Here is a 22,809-nt window from a genome sequence, read left to right as displayed (position 1 = left end):
GTATTAAAACGCTGCAGCATTAGGAAGGTTAAGAACCACTGGCTTACCAGAAGACTAGATTCCAGAATTCAAACAAAAAATATCTTGATACTAAAATTTGTTTTGAGAATTGTGTATTGCAGAATACACAGCCTTGGTGTATCTACTCATCAAGCAAGCTGAGCAGACCTGCTCGAACCACTGATGTCCTGGAATCTCAGCTGAGTACAGTGAAGACACAGATGTCAGAGGCTTATCAATTTACTCTTCCCCCCCCCCCCGCCCTTCTTCTAATATCTCAACGCCCGTAATCAGCTTGAAGAAGTTAATGAAGAGTTAGTGCCCCTATTCCCTGGGCTTGGGGATTGAGGTGGTTAATATTGGGCTGTCTTTCTAGGGAAAAGTAGTGGTTCTGTTGGAACAGGGAGGAATAGCTAGGATTGATTGCATAGCCATAACCTATTGGTAGAAATCTGTATAATTGTTATTAAGCTCTAAGTTATAATTTATTAAATGGTACAAAACTTACTTTGATTTCAAATTTAAGGTTTTCATTGGTACAAGTTTCTTATTGATATAGAAGTGAGATTAATATTATTACTCTCATAGGTATTGTGCCTATATAACACATTTAACTTTTTTTAAACTGATTTGAGATGGTTAGCCTGTGAGTTAAGGGCCTATAGCAAATTCATGGCTCTGAGTTTATTGTTAGGGTGTTTTCTACATTTTATTTAGAAGTAGCTGAGAGGAGTTAACAGACAACAGTTCAGATTGCCTTACATGGATAGTTGGTTTTCAAAGCGTCAGAAGTCCACAGAATTGAGGTTACAAACATTTCTGCATAAAGGTTCATTTTGATTAGAGACCTATCTGCTCCTGACAGCTTCCTGTCTTGGATTCTAAGAAGAAATTGAGCATCTTTGGAGTTACTCCAGTTGTAGTGAGACAACCACTAGGCAAGAATGACCTCTTTTCATCTACAGACAAATTATTGTGCTGAAAAGGACACACTTGTGGAATAGTCGACTGATTATATCTGCCAAGACAGAGTAATTAGCCCTTAAAAATTCTGCATTATTAGGTCTGTCAGATGATCCTGGGCCAGAAGGCTGAAGATCAGATGCTCCATTGTTTTGTAGTATAGGGACTGTCCAGGTGTTCAATTGTCTCTATAAATTGGCTAAGTTTTAGAAACTATGCTTTGTGCTTCACATAATTTCAGTTAATTCAGTCATTCTGGATTTCTGACAGGGTTGAAGACTTATAGTCTCATAGCCAATCCCAGCTATTTACTTTGAGAGAAAAGACTTGAGAAGATGGTTTTCAGCTGACATTCATTCTAAAGCCAAGAAAAAAGCCAGGTTCAGAACTAAGTCTTTTAGTTAGGAGAGATGACAGAGGTTCTGATTAGTCAACAAAATGATGGACTGGGTATTAGGTCTTTCTTGTACTTTACTGATACAAATTGGTATAGTTATGCTCTAATTGTATTTTGAGAGAAAAGTTTTATCTTAACAGGAAAGGTGATATGTAGGAGGAGCAATGGTGGGAAGAGTAAGGAGAAGAGGAGGAGGAGCTAGGAGACGGGAGAGAGGGGAGGGGAGGGAAACATGGAGACTGTCTCTGCCAGTCAAAGATAGTTGCTATATCTAGGTTGGGTATTGGGTTACACTTCTGACTGTGTGGTTATCTTGTTATTTAGCATTACCAAACTTATAAAGCCTTTGATTAACATTCTAAAAAAAAATACATTTTAAAAAACGAAAATCTTAGGAAACAGTTTGAAGTTCAGAAAGGCACACTGTTAATTGAGCTAGAAACTTTTTGATGTCAGGCAACAAGAACAATGGCAGTCCAGGTATGGCTGGTATGTCTCTCTTGCTAAAGGTGGGCTGGTGATCAAGGCAATGATTAATTTCTTGTACCCATATTTACCCTCAGATTTCTGTCAGCATTTAATAAAAAATGTTAATGTGTAAAAATAAAAAAAAAAAAAGATTCACTGGCTTAAATAGTTAAGGCATAGTTTATCCAGTGATGCTCCCTGATCACATGGCCACCAAGAGATAGAAAAAAGACAAGGACCCCAGTCCAGTCTCTTGCTTCTCCATGTACTATGCCTTTCTCTACTTGATGTCTGTGCTTATTTGAACCTGAAATGTCTCCCACAGGTTCATGTTTGAGTCCTTGTTCTCCATGTGGTTGCACTATTTAGAACAGCTTTGACTCTTCCAGAAGGAAAGTCCAAGTAGTGTAAATAAGTCTCTGTGGGTGGACCTTCGATTCCAGCCTCTTCCTCTGCTTCCTAGACAGCTTCACCCACATGTTTCTACTGCCATGTACTCTGCCATGCCCTTTAAAACCAAGAACAAAAATAAGCCTTCTTTTCCTTCAGTTGTCTCTGTCAGATCACAGATATAAAGTTAAGCTAACACAATGTCAACCTCTTTAACTTAGGTACAGCGAGTATTTCAAGACTTCTAGAGCAAATGCCAAGAAAAAGGCATTGCTTACCAGCCAATAAAAGCACCAGGCTCTAAAATAAATAAATAAATAAACAAACAAATAAATAAATAAATAAAATTCTTGCAGCTCACAGCCCAGACAAACGCATATGTCTTCTATCATATACATTAAAATAATGTCTTAGTTGGGGTTCCCATTGCTGTGAAGAGACACCATGACCAAGGCAACCCTTGTAAAGGAAGACATCTAATTAGGGCTGGCTTATAGTTTCAGAGGTTTAGTCTATTATTGTCATGATAGGAAACCTAGCAGTATGCAGGCAAACATGTTGCTGGAAAAAGAGTTGGGAGTTCTACATCTGGATCTGCAGGCAGCAGGAAACTCTGTGCCACACTGGGCATAGCTTGAACATATGAGACCTCAAAGCCTGCTCCCACAATGACACACTTCCTCCAAGGTGACACATAATCCAACAAGGTCAACCTCTAGTATCGCCACTCCCTGTGGCCAAGCATTCAAACATGTAAATTGAAGGGGGCCATTCCTATTCAAACCACCACAAATAAAGAATGCAAATAGAGATGCAAATCAAGGATGGTCTGTAGACGGACAAGCTTCAGCTTGATCAAACCCATAGTCCATTATATGAGTGGGTATGAACTATCTCAGCCTACCTTCCTGACTGTAAGGCCTCTTATAAGATACAATACCACGTCAGAAAGTATCCACGATGGCTTTAATTTCTGTCTCCTTTTGAAAGTTTGTAGGGGAAATTTCAATTAATTTTAGACTGTTAGTACTTCTGCAGAGGACTACAAGATGGTGTGCAGTATTTTTAAACAAAGCCTAATGTAAAATTACTTATAAAATAATTATTAACTATATATGCATATATATATATGCGCATCTGTGAGTATGTGTGTGTGTTGAGGTTCAGTCTGTTGTATTATGATGCTAAGTTCTATACCTGAAGGTCTAGGCCTACAAGTGACTTATCATGTTTACAAGGTTTTGTTGTGAAAACATTAAAAAAAAAAACCTTGGAGGATCAGATTTAGGTGGGTTCAGAGTGACTTAGTTGGGAGAGAGGAGAGATCAGGGGAGAAGGAAGGAGGACAAGAGGGAGGAGGAAGTCTCCACGAGAGGTGAGGAACCATGAGCACATGGCCCGGAGAAGCAGCAAGTATCTGAGATACACATCTGGGAGGTAGCAAGGCCAGTAGCTAGAAAAGTAGATTAGGGGTTACCCCCCAGTAATTGTCAAAGCCAAGTAAAATAACCATAGTCTGAAGCTCATTTATTTGTAAGCTAGTCAGAGATAAGCTTAAATTGGTTCTACTACATGTGCAGTGTGTGTGTATGTGTGAGTTAGTATGTATGTGTATGAGTGTGTTGAGTATTTGTGTGGTGCATTAGAGTATGGTGTGGTATGCTGTGTAGTGTGTGTGAGTGGATGTGTCTGTGTGTGTGTGTGTGTGTGTATGTGTGTGTGTTGTGTGACTGTGTGGTATGCATAAGTCAGTGTATGTTATGGTATGATATATGTGTATAAGTGAGTATGTGGGTGAATGTAGAGGATACGTATGTGTGGTATGGTATGTGTGTATAATGAGTATGGTGTTTGTATTTGTGGTATGGTGTGGTGTGTGTACATGGCATGGGGTGTGGGATGTGTGGGGTTTAAGAGTGGTGTGGAGGTGGGGTAAGGTGAGGTTGGTGGCAGTGGTGGTGATAAGGATTAAACCAAGAGCCTCAAGCATGCTAGAAAATTGTTTTACCATTTATTTATCTCCTAAAGTCTCAAGCATATTTTAAATCTTAGATTGGCTTCTTTCTTTATTCCCCAAACCTCAGTACCACTTCCAAAACTAAATGTATTCATATAATTAAAACAATTGCAATGTCTGGGTAGGTGGGATGGCTCAGTGGTTAAGATCATGCCCTACTGTTGCAGAGGACCTAGCTTAGTTCTAGCATCTATATCAAGCATCTCAGCTAAAGAGAGATCCGATGCCTCTGACTTGCACAGTCACCTGCACACATCCACACACACACACATACACATAACTTAAAATACTAAAAGTAAATCTTTAAAGATAATTATCATATCAAAAAATGTATTCGTAAGCATGATCATACGTTGCTACCTTCAGGCACAAATAGTGCTATATCTCTTTAATTTTCAAATGAATTGCTCAAACATCCATGTGATGATTAGCCTTCATAATAGACTTGACTGTATTTATATTCACCATGAGAACGTACCTCTTTGTGTGTCTTCAGGAGTGTTCCCCAAAAAGTTCAGTTACAGTGAGAAGACCCAATCTTGGCAGTGCAGTACCTTTCCATGGAGTGAGAACCTCAACTTCATAAAAACAAGAAAATAAGCTGAGCTTAAGCAAGCATCTCTTTCTGCTCCTTGACTGACACTATTGTGACCAGGTCCCACCACTACAACTTCCATGCTAAGATAGACTGTACTCTCAAACTGGGAGGGAACACACAAACACACACACACACACACACACAAGCACACACACACCTATACATACATGCATACATACATACATACATACACATACACACATACACACATGTACAGATACACACACATACATACACAGAAACACATACATACATGTATACATACATTCATATATACATATACATACACGCACACTCATACCAACATATAAACACACATATCGAAAACTACAAAAACAAAAATCTTCCTTCTTTCTTTCCTAATCTGGTTTTGTCATGTATTTGTCAAAGAAGTGAGAAAAGTAACTAATACAGAAAATCGATATGATAAGCCTGACAGTTTGGGTTTAGGCCTTTGGACTTGGTTAATGGGAGAAAGTCTAGGTGTTTGAAGCTGTGTGGTAAAGAAACCCGAGACTGCTGTAAGCTGAGCTTAATGGGTCAGTCTAGTGGGAATTCAGAAGGCCAGAATGCCAAGAAAAATGTGAACAGTAGAAGTGGCTCATAGAATTTCAGAGGGAAACAGAGATTCTACCGGAGCTGGACAAGACTCATTCCCATTATATTTTGGCAAAGGATCTGACCACATTCTGCCTGTGTCCTTGAATTATACTGTCCCCACTATGATAGATTGTATATTCAAGTTGTGAATCAAAATAAACCCTCTTTTGGTGGCTTTTGTTGAGTATTTTGTCATCCCAATGAGAACAACAACTAATACAGCTCACTGTATCAGAATGATCCAGGAATTCTGAAAAATACCCTAAGTGACCAATCTACCTTCCCAAGACCAAGTATAGAGTAAGCAAGGAACCTGATAAGTCCTGTGCTTCTTACTTTTCTTAGCATTGTGATCAAATACTCAACAAAACAACTTAAGGAAGCAAAGATGTGTTTGAGCTCATAATATAAGGGATATAAAACATCATGGTGGAGAAAGTGCCACACTATCTCAACACCAAACACATTACTTTCAAACCATATCAAGTCCCAACTTTCATTGTTATTTCTTTTGTGTTGCTGCAAGCAAAGTTTTTCAAAGCTGTATGCCACTGTCTACAAGTGATCCCACGGCTTGAGTCATGTAGTGTCTTAAAGGTGCCTCCTCATGGTACTTCTTTTTCTTATTTGCATTTATCCATTCAGCTACAGTGCTCCAAACTCAGCTAGAATAATGGAGGAAAGAGAGATCTCCATCATCCTCAACCAACAAGGGCAGTTGAACCAACAAGTAATGTCTTATGTGGATTCATGTCCATAAGCCTCAAAATCTTCTTCCTGATGTTACTTAAACCTTAGAAATCTGTTTCGTCTTTGCAAGATGTCAGTCATTTAACCATCTTCATCCTCAGTGATACACCAACAAACTGACTCTTGATAATAACTAATACTTAAGAGTCTGCACTTTGCATGTTGTCTAATCCCTACAGGGATCCTTTGAGGTAAATATTTTTACCCCAATTTGTTTCTGATAAAGGAAGAGAAAGATAAAGAAGTGATATAGAACAATTAGTAACAAGCAGTAATTAGGGTTGGAGTTTGAACCTAAGAAGGCTGGTTATAGAGCCTGGACTCTTAACTATGTCTCCCTCAAACTCAGAGAAAGGAACTTCATGCATCTTGGAAGTGCCATAAATCCTATGTAAGACTGTCTCTTCCTTGGCACCATTTCTACCTAATATCCAAAATGTAGATTAGAGAGTTTTTCAAACAAGAAAAAGTGTAATGTACTCTGCACACTAGTCAGCACCTATGTGTCCTAGAGGGTAGAGACCACACTAATGATCCTCCAAAGCCACAGAATTAGAGATCCACTTTAAGTATCTTTGTTCTCCACCTGTATAAGAAATGTCTGGAAACCTTTAAGCAATCATTCATAGTATGCATCAATGAATCCTACACAGAGGGGAAAAAACCTTCATTTCACTGCCCTTTGACTGAAATCTAGTACTTTCTTCAGTTATAAATATTGTTGACATGCTGAAGTAGAATTGCAAAAAGTTAGGTCTTCATAATCAGTTGAAATCACATCTATTTTCAAAACACTACAGACTCCAGACACCTCAAAAGAACCATATATCTAGACACTTCTTTGAAACTTCTGCTAGTTAACTGAACTAAGTTCACATTCTTGTTATTAACTTGTAATAAAAATATCTATATTGCTAAATTAGAACTATATGTTAGTTGATTGGTTAACAATATTTCAATGAAATTGTTGTCCTTCTTAAAGCTATTTATTTATTTTCATTTTATAAAAGTTGTTTTGTCTGCTCATGTGTAAATGCAACATGAGCATGGCTGGTACCCTCCTAGGCAAGACCATGGTGTTGTATCTCCTGGAACTCGAGTTACAGAGTGGTCAGGTTAGTCTGGGAATCAAACTGTGGTCTTTTCCAAGAGCAGCAAAAGCTCATGACCACTGAGCCTTGTCTCCCACCCCAAAGCTGTGTATTGTATGTAGTAGATTTAGTAAGATCATCTGAGAAGAAATCTCTAGACAGAGAAAGACACAGATATCACTTTCATGTTATTTATTTTTTCATGGCATAGTGTATGCTAAGTTAGCACTTATGCTGAGTTATACCCTCAGTTCCACATCCCTGTTGTAAATAGATTTTCCTCTTCTGCTGCACAGTCTTGGTCTCTTTCGATCTATGGCACACCTTAGATCTCATTTGTTCAGTACAACAGTTCTTGTATCCCATTGTTAAGGCCAACTGCAGAACTTGTCAAGCTCCAGAAAAAGCATAACAAATTTGAAGGTTTCCATTAGAAAGTTCCAGAGCTTAGGCTTAGAAATCAAAGAAAAATTTCTATGAAGAGAGAGGAGGAATTAGATGGAGCAGATCTAAGATGCTTTTGTTTTGTTCCTTTCTTCCCTCCCTCCTTCTTTCCCTCCCTCCCTCCCTCCCTCCCTCCCTCCCTCCCTCCCTCCCTTCCCCCCTAAGTCATCTCTTCTTCTGCAAGTACCAAAACTACTACCCCTTTCTCCTCCTTTATCCTTTAAAGACACTTCACCCTGAAAGTCTCCTGCACATACAAGCCCATCCTGGGACCTGTTCCTCAGAGGATCTGAAATGACCTGATTTACTTATGTCCTGTTGAATTTCAGAGAATGATTATTGCTGTGGCTATGTCCCTTATTAGTTATAACTAGGGGAAACATACCTCTTGATTTTCCCAACAGAGTCCAGTTTACATTCACTGTCAGCATAATTACAGTTCCCTGCACACCCTCAATGTCTCCCTTATTGTATAACAAATTCTACATTTATCTCCGGTAAAACCTGTTTTCAAAGAGTCACCCAATAAAATGTTTCCCATAATATATTTTGCAGAACACAACTCTTAAAAGATTCTTTAGGAAAGAAAAAGTGGCTCACTGGATGAATCACTATGGGAAATAAGCCTATGAATTCACAATTACTCTCAGAGTGTTAAAATTGGGAAGAGGTCTTGAAGTAGAAAATCTTTCTTAAGTTTGGCTAATATTAAGTGTTTCCCAAGCTAATTTAACCACAAAACCATTTTCCCTTGAATCCATAATGTATTTTTGGTGGATCTCTGCCAGAATCGATTCTCTCTATTAGCAGCTGCCCTTCAAGGCAGCTGGAGGTGTTGGGAGGTTCAGAGGGCAGCAGCTTGCTCACTCAGAAACTCAGGCTAGATTTGTGAAGCAACTGGGTTCCAGTCTGTTCTGGCTCCCAGTTCACCACTGAGTGTAATTCACATTAGCAACTGTGATCCACAAAGCCATTTTGGCCCTTGGTTAAGTGAAGTAATTTGGATCTCAGCAGTGCTTTTAATGGCTTCTAATTTCACCCATAAAATTTTTCAATCATAAAAAGCCTCATTTTTAGTACTGAATGGGGAATTTTGTCAGCAAATTACTTGATCTACAGTCAGTAAGGTGATTTCAAAGAGCCCCTTCCGTCTGGCCAGTTTCCCTGTTTCTCTGGCTTTGCCAAGACTATGCCATATACTCAGCTTTTCTATTGGAAGCAGGGGCTAGAAGTATCCATATTTAGCACATACTCAGCTCATTCATCTCTTGGTTTTCCCTGGTATGTTGTAATCCCACTAGATGCAGCTCCTTAAAGGATAAACAACACACTATAGACATATACATAGACATATACATGCTCCCTTGGTGCTGTGGTTTGAATCTACATCTCCCTGAAAATTTATATGTTAAAACTTGAACTACAATATGGTGATATTACAAAGGTGGGCCTCTGGTGGCAATTATTAAGTAGCTTCCATCTTGGTATGTGATCAAGTCCATTCTCACAGATGTGGTCAATATCATTAAAGAAGAGGCTGCAGGCAGCTACCTGGCCCTATCCATAAGGACTTTGGCTGCTTTTTCATGCTCTTCTATCCTTTTCACCATTTAAGGACACAGAGTTGCCCTCTGCAGCTTTCAGAAATGACATAACACTTGGAAAGGAGAGAGAGATTCACCAGATATCAAATCTGTAAGAGCCTTTAGACTGGACTTTCTGGTCTTTTGAGCCAAGAGAAATCAATTCAATGACAGAATCTGAGATACTTTTGTTGTATCAGTAGCAACAGACTAAAAACACTACATGTTTGGTCAAATGCTTTGAGCATTGTGCTTGTTTTGTTTGTTTTGTTTTGTTTTGGCATAAAGAGAGAATAGAAAAAGAAAGAAGAAAAGAAAGAGGATAGAAGTAAAGAAAGATGATAGAAGGAAACTTAGAATGTTGATAGAAATTGAAGAAAATCCATTGTCTGGCTTTGGACTTACTCTTCAGTCCCAAGGAGCCTTGTGGGACCCCAAGAGCAGCCTGCTACCCCATGGAAGCCTTTGCCAATCTTAAGACTAACCAGTTTGGAACCCTGCCCCACCAATCCATCCCAGTTGGGTCTACTTGAGACATAGCCTGCAGAGGTGAGTTGTATGAAGTACCTGAACTCCATTGTCTAGCTCTGGGTTCACTCTTTGGTTCCAGGGAGCTTTGTGGGACCTCAAGAGCATCCTACTTCCCCATGGAGATCTCCAGAGACCCCAAAAACTGTGAGCTTGGAACATTGTCTTACCAATTCTTTGCCAGTGAGATTCACCTGAGGCAGAGCAGCAGAGTCTGTTACCCTGATCTCTATTGTCTGGCCCATGGACCTTCCTGAGAAGTCCTGCTGCTATCAGGATCATCCAGTCAACACCAGGGAAAAGCAGATTTCTAAAACACATTGAAGGAACACAATCAATAAGACAATCAACAAGACAATATGGCACCACTAGAGCCCAGCTATCCTGCTACAACAAGCCCTGGATATCCTAATGAAAGTGAAGCACAAGAAGGTGATCCTAAATCCAATATTATAAAGATGATAGAGGCCTTTAAAGATGACATGAAAAAATACCTTAAAGAAATATAGGAAAATATATCAAAAAAGTTAAAGACATTAAAAGAGGAAGCAAATAAATATAAATAAATACAGAAAAATACAATCAACCAGATGAAGGATGTGAATAAAACTGTCCAATAACTGAAAGGAGAAATAAAAGCAATAAATAAAACACAAACTGAGGCAATCCTAGAAATGGAAAACCTAGGAAAGAGAATAGGAACTACAAATGTAAGCATTACCCATAGAGTATAGGAGATGGAAGGTGTAGATGATACAACAGAAGAAATCAAAATATTTGTCAAAGAAAATGCAAAATCTAAAATGTTCATGACATAAGACATCCAGGAAATTTGGAACACTATCAAAGACTAAATTTAAAAATAGTAGGAACAGAAGGAGATGATTTCCAGCTCAAAGACCCAGAAAACATCTTCAACAAAATCGTAGAATATTCCTCTAACCTAATGAAAGAGATCCCTATAAACGTACAAGAACCTTACAGAACACCAAACAGATTGGACCACAAAATAAAATCCTCCTGCCACATAATAAACAAAACACTAAAAATCAGGAATAAAAAATGGTACTGGTATAACTGGATGTCTGCATGTAGAAGAATTTGAAACCATATACACTAAATCTAATAGAACTTGACTGCATTGGCATAGGAGACAACTTCCTAAACAGAACACCAGTGGCTCAGACACTAAGGTCAACAATTGATAAATGAGACCTCATCAAATGGAAAAGCTTCTGCAAGTCAATGGACACTAATTTGGACAAAATGACAGCCTATGGATTGGGAAAAGAGCTTTACCAACCCTATATCTGACAGAGGGCTAATATCCAAAATATATAAAGAACTCAAGAAGTTAAACACCAACAAACCAAATACCCAATTTAAAAAGGGCACAGAGCCAAACAGAATTCTCAACAGAGGAATCTCAAATGGCCAAGAAGCACCTAAAGAAATGTTCAATGCCCTTACTCATCAGGGAAATGCAAATCGAAACAACTCTGGATTCCACCATACACCCATTGGAATTGCTAAGATCAAAAAACTCAAGGGACTGCACGTGCTGGTGAAGTTGTGGAGTAAAGGGACTACCCCTCCACTGGTGGAGGATGGTAAAACTACTCTGTACAATTTGGCTCTTTCTCGGAACATTAGAAATAGTTCTATCTCAAAAGCCAGCTATCCCATTCCTGGGCATATACCCACTCCTGGGCTCCCCCATCTCACAAGGACACTTGGTCAACTGTATTCATAGCAGCTTTACTTGTAATAGCCAGAAACAACCCAGATGTCCCTCAACTAAAGGATGAATAAAGAAAATGTAGTTTCTTTACACAATAGAATACTACACAGCCATTAAAAACAAAGATATCATGAATTTTGCCAGCAAATAGATGGAATATCCTGAGTAAGGTGATCCAGACCCAAAAGAGCATACATGATATGTACTCATAAGTGGATATTAGCCACAGACTACAGAATAACAACACTATAATCAAAAGAGGCCAAATGTAATCAACCTAAAGAGGCCAAGTAACAAGGAGGGCCCAAGGTAGGATGGTTGAATCTTTTGGAAAAGGGGAAACAAAATAGATATCAGATGTCAAAGGAAATAGGGAACTGGGTGGGGACGGGAAGTGGGAACAGGGGGAAGGGATCAGATGTTGGGAGAGCAGGGGAAAAGGAAGGGAAATTGGCTTATGGATGGGGGGTGCAATCTCTAGGATGTGTCAGAGATCTGGGATGGATGGATATCCCAGGGGGTCTATGGAGAGAGAGTCTAGCTGAGACTCCTGGCAGTGTGGGATATGTGGGATATGGATCTGGAAATGACCACTTCCTCGAGCCAGGCAGGACTCCCAGTGGAGGTATATTTAAAATAACCCACCCAAAATGTGCCCCGCCTACAAGAAGTCCAGGGACAAAGATAGTGCACAGAGGGGTGGAATTGCCAATCAATGACTTCCCTAAATAGAGACCAATCCCATGGCCAAGAACCAATCCCTGACCCTATTGATGATACTCTGTTATGCTTGCAGATAAGAACCTAGCATAACTGTCCTCTGAGAGGCTCCATGCAGCAACCAGTGGAAAGAGATGCAAAGACCCACAGCCAATCATTAGATGGAGCTCATGTAGTCTTATGGAAGAGTTGGAAGAAGGACTGAAGGACCCGAAGTGGACACAGACTCCACAGAAAGACCAACAGATTCAAGTAACCTGTATCCTTGGGGTTTCTCAGAGACTGAACCTCCAACCAAAGAGTGAGCATAGGCTAGACATAGGCCTCCTGCACATATGTAGCAGATGAGCAGCTTGGTCTTCATCTTGCTTCACGTTGTGTCCACCAACAACTGGAGAAGAGGTTGCCCCTAAGTCTATTGCCTGCCTATCTGTGGATTCTGTTTCTTTAAATGGACCACCACCTTGTCGGGCCTCATTGGGAGAGGATATACCTAGTCTTGCAGCTACTTGATATGTAGGGGGGAAGGGTATTGCGGGATTAACACCAGAGGGGAGCTCTCCCTTTGCAAAGGGAAAGGGGAGGGTGGAATGGATCTTTGTTAAGGTGTACTGGGAGGACAGGGGGGCGATACTGGGATGTAAAGTGAATAAATACCAAAACCTACTTTCACAAGTGTTCACAAACCAAAGGCCACAGGGGGAAAAGGTTAACAAATAAAGTACTAGGGCCCATTGGATTTTCACTGAAGGAACCCTGATTTGATTCACATTTTCTTCATGCTACATTTCACCATCTTCCAAACTACTGCTTAGACAAAGTAATTACGAATTAGAAGGAATGCTATGTTGTGTAGTGTTTATATGCAGAAAGGGCCAAGTGTGAAATACTACCCAAAGATAAGAAGGTAGTTCTTGTGATGCTATGCAAATAACAAGGCTTTCATTTGCAGAATTTGGAAACATAGGAGGAACTGTCTGTGAGGAGGAAGGGCACTTGTAAGAAGGAAGAGAGAAGACAAGGGAAAGAATTGGGAAGGTAATCTGAGCAAAGTATGTTGACGCACATACAGAGATTGCCAGGGTGGAATTCATTATTTGGTATGCTAACTAAAGCAATTAGTAAGATGTTAACAAAGCCATAATGCCAAATCCCTTGCTTGAAGAAAACAGAACACAATAGTATTTCTTTAACTCTGATAAATGACAAGGATTCGTGCATGCTAAGTAGTGATCTATCAAAGTGTAAACTGAAAAACAAAGGACACAAACCAAAGGTTATAGTCCATGCCTGTAATGTCAACACCAGTAAATAGAATCAGGAGAATATAGCACGTTCCAGGGCAGCCTAGACTGAATAGTGAGTTCTAGGTCAGCCTGAGCTATAAAACAAGTCACCATGCATGCTAGGAAAGCAAGCTACCAGTTGAGCTACATCTTCACCCTTGGTACCTCAGTGCGTAGCATAGGTTTTATTTTCTACCTTTAAATTATTCAAACTACGGAACTACTTTCCATGCAGCATTCAAAAATCAGAACATGGGAAACTTAACCATTTGGTGCAGAATGACGTCCATTGAGCAAAGTCTAACTTTACTTCCTAAGCTTCTCTTAAAACATGTTTATGCTGTTGGGCTGGACAGATGGCTCAGCTGTTAACAGCTCTTACTGCTTTTACAGAGGGTCTGGGTTCAATTCCTAGCATCCACATGGTGGTTCAAGACCATTGGTAATTTCAGTTTTAGGGGGTCCAATGCCTCTGTTTCTCCCTACAAATAGTCCCTTCCTCTACATTATCACCTTTTAAAACATCTGGGTCATTCTGTATAATATAGCCTAGTGGAACTGCAACATAATTGAGCCTCAGCAACTGAAGAGAATGCTCTGCCTGACACAGTGGCTCTCCCAGGTGTCAGATGTAAAGCTTGGGCCCGGAGCCATATGTGCAGCTGCTGCTGTTCTGCATGAGTCCACTTTAGAGATTTAAAAACTGCCATTGGGCCCTATCACCTCTACTGCACTCCTCCCCAGGTGTGGCCAGGTCCTGTCTTCTAATGTCTATCTGGAGGTTGTGACCACCATAAACTCAGCTTCATGGCAAAGCAAACTGCAAGCTGGAAGTGATCCCTTCCATTTTAGAAAAGTCATCTGCCCTGATTTGATCAAAAACAAAGCATCTGTCAGGGGACAGCCAGATCTCATGCCTCGCTCCAAACTATGTACTTGACACTGCTCCACTTACTAGTGCTGCTGACATCCGGAGTCCAGAGCGAGTTGAAAGCCTTCCCTCTGTAGCTCACATCTCTGTCATTGAAAGGCAACATCATTCAATCAGTTAACCATGCTTTAAGTCAGAAAATTTTCATCCTCCTCTGTCAGAGTTGGATCTGCCTTGTATGTCTCTGTTGACAGCATTGCCTACACCTCTTCTTCACACCACTTCCAGCCAGCATCCGCACTTCTCAACAGTAGTGATGGCATGATGGTTACTACTATATACCAACTTGACTGGGCTACAGGCTGCTCAGACATCTGATCAGTGTTATGCCAAGAGTGTCTGAAAGGGTATTTCTGAATGGTATCAGCATTTATAATAGTAGGCCAAATAAGACAGACAGCTCTCTCTGACATAGATGGAGCCTATCCAGCTAAAGGTCTGGTTAAAACTGAACAGTTAACTCTTTTAATGAAATAATGCCTTCTACCCAATTGTAACAATGGCTATATTATCTTTTCTTGCCCTAGGGTTTGAAATAAAATGTTAGCCTTTCTCGGGACTCCACCTACAGTAGAGTTTAAGCTACCAGCTCTGCTGGTTCACAAGACCTGTGGACTGGAACCACAGCAGCCAGCAGCTGTCCTTGGGCCCCCAGCTATGGACTGCAGACCTTGAGGTATGTCAGCCTGAATGATCAGATGAACCACTCCATATGATGTCTCTCTCAGTGGGTGTAGACCCTCGCTTCCTGTTTTCTGCTTTTCTGGAGCACTTAGCTGCTCCAGTTAGCCTCCTATCTCTGGGCCACTGCCAACTCTCCCTGTCCAACTTTCAACAGAACACGGAGAAGGAATAATCTCGGACTGCAACACACATCCAACACAGCACCACCCTGCCATGAATCCTTGCTGGTTTCTGGTTCACCTCAGGGAAAGGCCTCCAAGGCCCCACAAAGTGTGTCTGTCTGCACAGCTGGGATCTTTCCCTTGGCTTTAGCCACTCTTGGCTTCCTCTGTTTAATGGTCCTATCTCAGAAGTTTTGGGATGGCACTAAGCCTAATTCATCCTTTATTGCCTCTGCCTAAAGACATTTCCTCAACAACTCAAACCCACAGTTCCAGAACAGTGATGCTTTTGCACCGTGCCTGCTGCATATTCCATCCCAATCAGAGGTAACTAAAGGTGACTTATGGAAGTTATCTATGCACAGCATGTCGGCCATTCTATGGCTGATCTCAGGGTAGCCCAGGTGTCATCAAGACTATAAACAGGAAGCTTCAAAAATATATTAATAAATATTCACCTAAAGAATAACAGATATTATACCTCAAGAAAACCATGTAAATAAAACAGTATAGGTTAATATAAAAGAATAGGGAAACACAGTACATTTTGCTTAAAGTAAAGGGTAAATAATGAGTAGCAGAATCAGTGTTTCCAAAATGTTGCAGGAGTTTCTGATGTAGACTATAATTAGAGAGACATCAGTACAGACCCTGTACATGTAACTTGATGCAGGTTGATGCTTTAAAACCACCACAGGGCATATGGTTCAGTGACTAAGAGCATTTCTTGTTCTTCTATGGGACCCAGGTTAACTGTCCTTCTGTTGATACCAGTCTCCAGAGATCTAATGCCCTCTTCTGGCCTCCTTGAGCATTGCACACACATGGTATGCTTAAATTTACACCGGCAAGACTCCCCTACACAAAAAGTAAAAATAAATCTTAAAAATCAAACAAAATAGCTCACTACACACAAGATACCACAGTATAAAACCATCGATAAATAAGTCTTCACAAAAACATAAATCTCTGAAGGAATTATTAGCAATCTTCTTTTTTCCTTTCTATTTAAATTTATTTTCTGTATTTCTTGATGTTATGTTGAGATGATAATCTGCCCCCTCTCTCTCTCTCTCTCTGTGTGTGTGTAGAGGGTTATGTGTGTGTATTTTATGTGTGTGTACATGTACATGGAATATGGGGGCCTGAGGTCAACGTTGGGTGTCTTCCTCAACTACTCTCCATTCACTTTTTGAAGCAGTCTTTCAGAGAACTTGAGGCTAGGCTGGTTGGCTAATGAGGCACAGGAATTTCGCTTTCCCATCTCCAGTTCCCAGTGCAAAGTTACAAGTGCATACAACCATGCCTGTTTGTTTGTTTGTTTGTTTGTTTTTATAATCAAACCCAAATGTTTTCACAACAAGACTTTACCTACTATGCAAGCCCCTATGCCTCAAGATGCACATTTTTAAAATAAGGAAGCCATTTTTAAAGTGATTATTATATCCTGTTTTTAGCATATGGTCCACTTACATTAAAGACCAACATACAGAAAATATCTAAAGGAAAGAGACTAAAATATAAAAGGCAGTAACAGTCTTTAGAAATTATTTTTTTCTTTCTTAGATTTCTTAGTGCTTGGCTCATTTTTTATGGAAGAACATTAACTTTATTTTTAAGATAAAGTACGGATGTTTCCTATCCAAAGACAAACCTGACAGTTTTGACAGATGTAACACAAAGTCCCCCTGACAATTCTTGCTCAGGCACTGAAAATAAGCCCAGGCAAGGCTGTGATGGACAGGAAAGCGTTTTTTATTTATTCATGTCTCCAACATTCTCCTTTGGTTATGTTCCCCCTCTTGTGTAGGCTTTGCTTCCTTCATCCTTCCCCTCCCCCCTCACAGTCTCCCTACTTTTAAGTCCCTTCTTTCCAAACAGACGTACACTTTTGTTTCATTTTCATCAAGAGGTGATTCTCATTCAAGTGTTCACTCCCATTATGCTCAGAGAAAGCACTTCTGCCCTGACTCTCTCACCTCTATAAGTCCTTGCTTCCTTGGGCAGAAATAATGAGATGCCTAGATCTCTCCCCATTCCCACATTATCCCTACCACCACAGTCAATACCTCAGAAAAGAAATTCACTTCCTCCTTTGTCCTTTGCCTAGTCTGCACACAGCCCCAGAAGCACATCTTCTACCTACATCCTAACAACCTTACAGTATTACAAATGTCTTTCTGTCCTCTATTTCTCTGTATTTTTGATTAAAATCTCAGACAAGAAAGGGAACTTACCATGTATTCATTGACACAGTCCTCTAAAGCTCAGCCCTTCTCTAAATATGGTCTATTCTGTTAACAAACTGTGTAGATATTACAGACGATCTCTGCACTGTAGAGAGACTATCTTATTGTTGAACTGAATGGATGGATCACCAGTCAATTAAAAAGTCTATGGCCTATGGCTTAGGCAGTAAATGGAAGGTAGGATGTCTGGGAGGAGAAAGAATTCTGGGATAGAGCTAGGCACTGAACGTCTGAAGGTAAGATGTAACAAGAAGAGAATAGCGGGTAAGAATTCTACCATTGAACTCAGTCAGTAGAGCATGAGACTCTTAATCTCAGGGCCATGGGTTTGTTTCCCATAATGGATGTCATTTTGTTTTAGTTAAGCCCTGGTTCTTCCTCCAAGCCCACATTCCCAAAACTACGACTCAGACTCAAAATATATTTACAAATACTTTGGCCATATAACTAGGCTCTTCTCTGACTAGAGCATAACTAAATTATTTTCCCCTGCATTCTGCCACATGACCAGTTACCTGTGCTCAGGTACCATGAGTCCATCTTGTCACATCTTTTCTTGCCTGGCTCTATCCAGAGTCTGAGGGGAGGGAGAAAATCACGGAAGGGAACACAGAGCAGAGGAAGGCAGTTTGCTGATCATGGTAAGGAAGCAAAAAGAGAAAAAGAAAGGGAAGGGAAGCTAGGGATGTGATTACCCTCTGATGAGTACCCTTAGTGATCTAGTTTCCCAGCTAGGCTGTGCCTCCTAATGCTTCACCACCTTCCAAGAGGATGATCAGCTGACAACCAAACCTCAAGGACATGTTGGGGATACAGTCCAGTCCTACAACATCCTGTAAAACTTGTCCAGCTCTGATACTCAACACACTCAACTGTTTTTAAAGTTAGCAAAACCAGTAACATCCTTTTATGTATATTGAATGGCTGTAACACCTATTATAAGAGAAATGGCTCTGTACCTTGAAAGAATCTGAATTGTACCCATGGAGTGAATTACAGAAAACTCAGACCCAAAAATCAATGACATCGCTAGAAAATTCCATGAATAATTAAAAAAAAATCACCTATCGTGCTCATTGGTAAGCCATGGAACCAAGAAGAAATCACAAAGGAAAACAGAAATTGTTTGAACCCAGTGATAATAAAATGGGTTACATGCAAATCTGTGGGATACCAGGGGAGTGATATGTAGGGCAAGTTATACATTGTCTGAGAAGATGGCTTAGTCAGAAAAACAACAACAACAACAACAACAAAAACAGCAGTGTAAACACGAGGATATGAGCCCAGTCCCATAGCACCCCATAAAAAGCTAGGCTCAATGGCACATGTCTGTAATCCCAGTAAAGGGGAGGCAGAAACAGGCACTCCTTTGAGCTTGCTGGCCAACCAGTCCTGACAATTGGTGAGCTCATGTTTGGTGAGAGACCCTGAAGAAGAAAGGAGAGAGATACAGAGAGACAGAGACAGAGACTTAGAGAGACAGAAAAAAACAGAGACAAGAAAGTTATACAGTATATAGTCAATATTACATATTTTACCCAGCAGCACATCACATATGTAATGGTGGCCCCATAATATTACACCACTTAATGATGTACTGTTTTGGTTTGTGTATAGGCACCCTATAATGCTCACACAACAGCAACATCACAATGTATCTCCACAATGTGTTATCATAGCAGAGTGACATATAGCTGCTTCAAATAAGATACCTAAATTAGCTAAGATTAATCCTGAAGAAGCTAGCATCATAATCACAAAGTGAGCCACGAACACTAAAGGAAGTAGTAGATACAGGTAAGAAAAACCTCATATAATAAAGGAAAGGACAGAGGGCAGAGAAATCAACAGAGCCAAAGGTGGTTTTGTAAACAATTGGTAAAGCCAATAAAGCACAGAAAGAAAAAGAAACATGATCATGACTGACCTGTGGGTCCTGTGATGCTAACAAAATTAAACAGTGTGGAAACCCTGCTGTCGGGACACTTGAGAAATTCTCTGGAATTAGACAAAACCCTTTACAAACAGAACTCTGGAGAAAGTGTCACAAGAAGAAAGAAACAAAAACTCTTGAGACTCTAACTCTGTTAAAAAAAATTGCTGTTGATTTAAAGAAACTTCTGGGCCCAAAATTCACAGGTGAATTCCAGTACAATTTTAAGGAAAAAATAATTGCAGCAATATTCAAACTTGATCACTGTATAAAGAGAAAACATCTCCCAGGCTTGTTTATAAAACCGATGCAAACATTGAGAAAAAGATATTACAAGAAGCTATGGACTGATATTATTCCTCATAAACAGAAAGAGAAAAATCTTTAATAAAATATTTAAGAAAACAATTCAGAAATATATCAAAAGGATAACATCTGAATACAGAGTGACATTTATTGTAGGAATGCAAATCAGTTTAACATTCGAAAGGTAAATTAAATATATCATTTGAATGGTTTCCCTCTAGTATTTATATGTTATAGATGAATCCCCAGTGTAACAGATTACTGTATCTCTGGAGAGGCATGCAGGCCATCAGAGTTCCACCTTCATGCTGCTCTGAATCAGGTTTGCCAAGTGTGTTATCTCTCTTGCCCTTCTACCTTCCACTATGTGGGTATGCATCAACAAGGTGTGCACCTTGATCTCCAGCACTCCAGCTTGCAGAACAGTGAGAAGTCCTTGTTTACACATACTAGCTGTGGGCAATCTGCTATAAGTTCACAGACAAACTAAGACATTGCAATTCACCACATTAAGAAAAGACAAGATTAGAACATGCCATGAACTCAGAACATAAAGAAAAAGCCTTTGAGAAAAGGCAACACTAGGCTGTGGATAAAGCCATTAACAAGCCTGGAAGAATAAGCATTTTCTCAATTAAATAAAATATATCTATAAAAAAACTTCAGTTATTGTCATTCCTAATGTTGAACTATTATATGCGCTCTCTCTAAGATGAGAATATAAAAGCCATGTAATGATACCCATTCTTACCAAGTCCAATCCAGTATTGTATTACATTAAAATGGGAGATGGAGATATAGATGATAGATAGATAGAAGATAGATAGATAGATAGATAGATAGATAGATAGATAGATGATAGATAAGAAAGAAAGGAAGAAAGAAAGAAAGAAAGAAAGAAAGAAAGAAAGAAAGAAAGAAAGAAAGAAAGAAAGATTGTAGCAACTGGAGAGAAAAATTAAAATGGTCATTCACAGATAATGTAGTTTTGTGCTTAAATACCCAAACAATTCAACAAACTGCTAGAACTGACTCAGTTTAACATGACTGTTAGATACAAGGTCAACTCACAAAAATCAATTCCATTTGTCTATATCAGAAACAATTGAAAATTAAATTTTAGAAAGCCACTATGTATAATAGTATCAAATAACATAACATGCTTTTGGATAAATTTAATTTTAAAGCTACATAAAGGCTCTAAAAAGAAAACAGTGCTGATATAAACAAGACAAAAATGGAGACATAAGCTTAAGAAGAAAGAAGAGCAAAGTGTAGATGCTTCAATCTTATATAGAAGGGGGAACAAAATAATCACAAGAGGCAAAGGGAGTGACCTGGGAGAGAGTAAGAAGGGAGGAAGGGGACAGGATCAAGTATGGGAAGGGACAGGAGAGAAGTACAGAGGGTCAGGAAATTGAATAGAAATATGTAGCTGGGGGGGGGGGAACTGGAGGTAGCCACTAGAAGGTCCCAGACTCCAGGGAAGCAAGAGGCTTCCAGGACCCAACTGGAATGACATTAGCCAAAATACTCAACAAAGGGAAGATAGAAACTATAGAGACCACCTTCAGTAGGTAGGCATGGCCCCCAGTTGAGTGATGAGGCCACCCACCCATCTCAAAAATTTTAACTCATAATTGTTCCTATCTAATGAAAATGCAGAGACAAAAAAATGGAGCAAAGACTAAAGGGAAGACCATCCAGAGACTGCCCCATCTAGGGATCCATCCCATCTGCAGACACCAAACCCCTACACTATTGCTGATTCTGAGAAGCACTTGCTGACAGGAGCCTGATATGGCTGTCCCCTGAGAGGTTCTGCCAGCACCTGACTAATACAGATACAGATAATCATAGCCAACCATTAGTCTGTGCCTGGTGACTGTAATTGAAGAGCTAAGGGAGGGACTGAAGGAGCTGAAGGGGATTGCAGCCCCATAGGAAGAACGATATCAACTAACCTGACAACCCAGAGCTCCCAGGGACTAAACCACCAACCAAATATGGAGGGATCCATGGCTCCAGTAGCAGAGGATGGCCTTATCAGGCATCAATGGGAGGGGAGGCACTTGGTCATATGGAGCCTTGATGCCCCAGCATTAGAGGAATGTTAGAGCTATGAGGTGGGAGTGGGTGAGTGGGTGGAGGAGCACCCTCATGGAGGCAAAGGGAAGGGATGGAATGGGGGGTTGTGTAGGGGAAACCAGGAAGGAGGTGTCATTTGAAATGTGAACAAATAAAATGACTAATTAAAAAATGGAGACATAAACTTTGTTTTGTGGAATGTAAACCTCCGTAGTATTGAGATTTCTTTCTCCCTCAGTTAGACTTTAGTTTTGCTGCACACCCAAAAGATGTTGGAGAGTATGGTATATGTTTTCCTTACTAGAACAACTTGTAATGAAAGAACCAACGTATAATGATAGAAGGTTTATTTTGTTTCATAGTTTTAAAGCATCCAGTCCACGTTGTGTTGGCTTTGTCTTTGGGCCCATAGCAAGGCAGCACACCATCATGATAGCACATTGCATAACTCTAATCATAGACAAGGAACAAAAGAAAAAAGAGGAGGCCGGTGTCCCAAAATATACCATGCAAGAATCCATGTGGCTGCCAATAATAAAGTTAGACAATTGTTCTAACACTCAGGAATTCTATTCCTTCCCCCCAATAAGCAAATAAGTATGTTCACTAAGACTCTTCCAGAAATACTCATTCATGTTTTGTACTTAATAGGTCAAACTGGAAATAACTACATTGTCCATTAAAAAAAGAATGTCTAAACCTGTTATGCTATATTCTCATAATGGAACACCACTCAATGTCAAAAAAATAAAAAGGGCCATGGTTCAAACCCAGAACCTACATAGTGAGAGGAAAGAATCAGCTTCTGGACTTTTCCTCTGACCTCCATTATGTCCTCTTTGGCACATGGGCACACACACACACACACACACACACAC

Source organism: Grammomys surdaster, unplaced genomic scaffold (genome assembly GCF_004785775.1).
Source record: "Grammomys surdaster isolate TR1022 unplaced genomic scaffold, NIH_TR_1.0 146, whole genome shotgun sequence".
In the NCBI taxonomy this organism is placed as follows: Eukaryota; Metazoa; Chordata; class Mammalia; order Rodentia; family Muridae; genus Grammomys; species Grammomys surdaster.
This window is presented reverse-complemented; position numbering follows the sequence as displayed.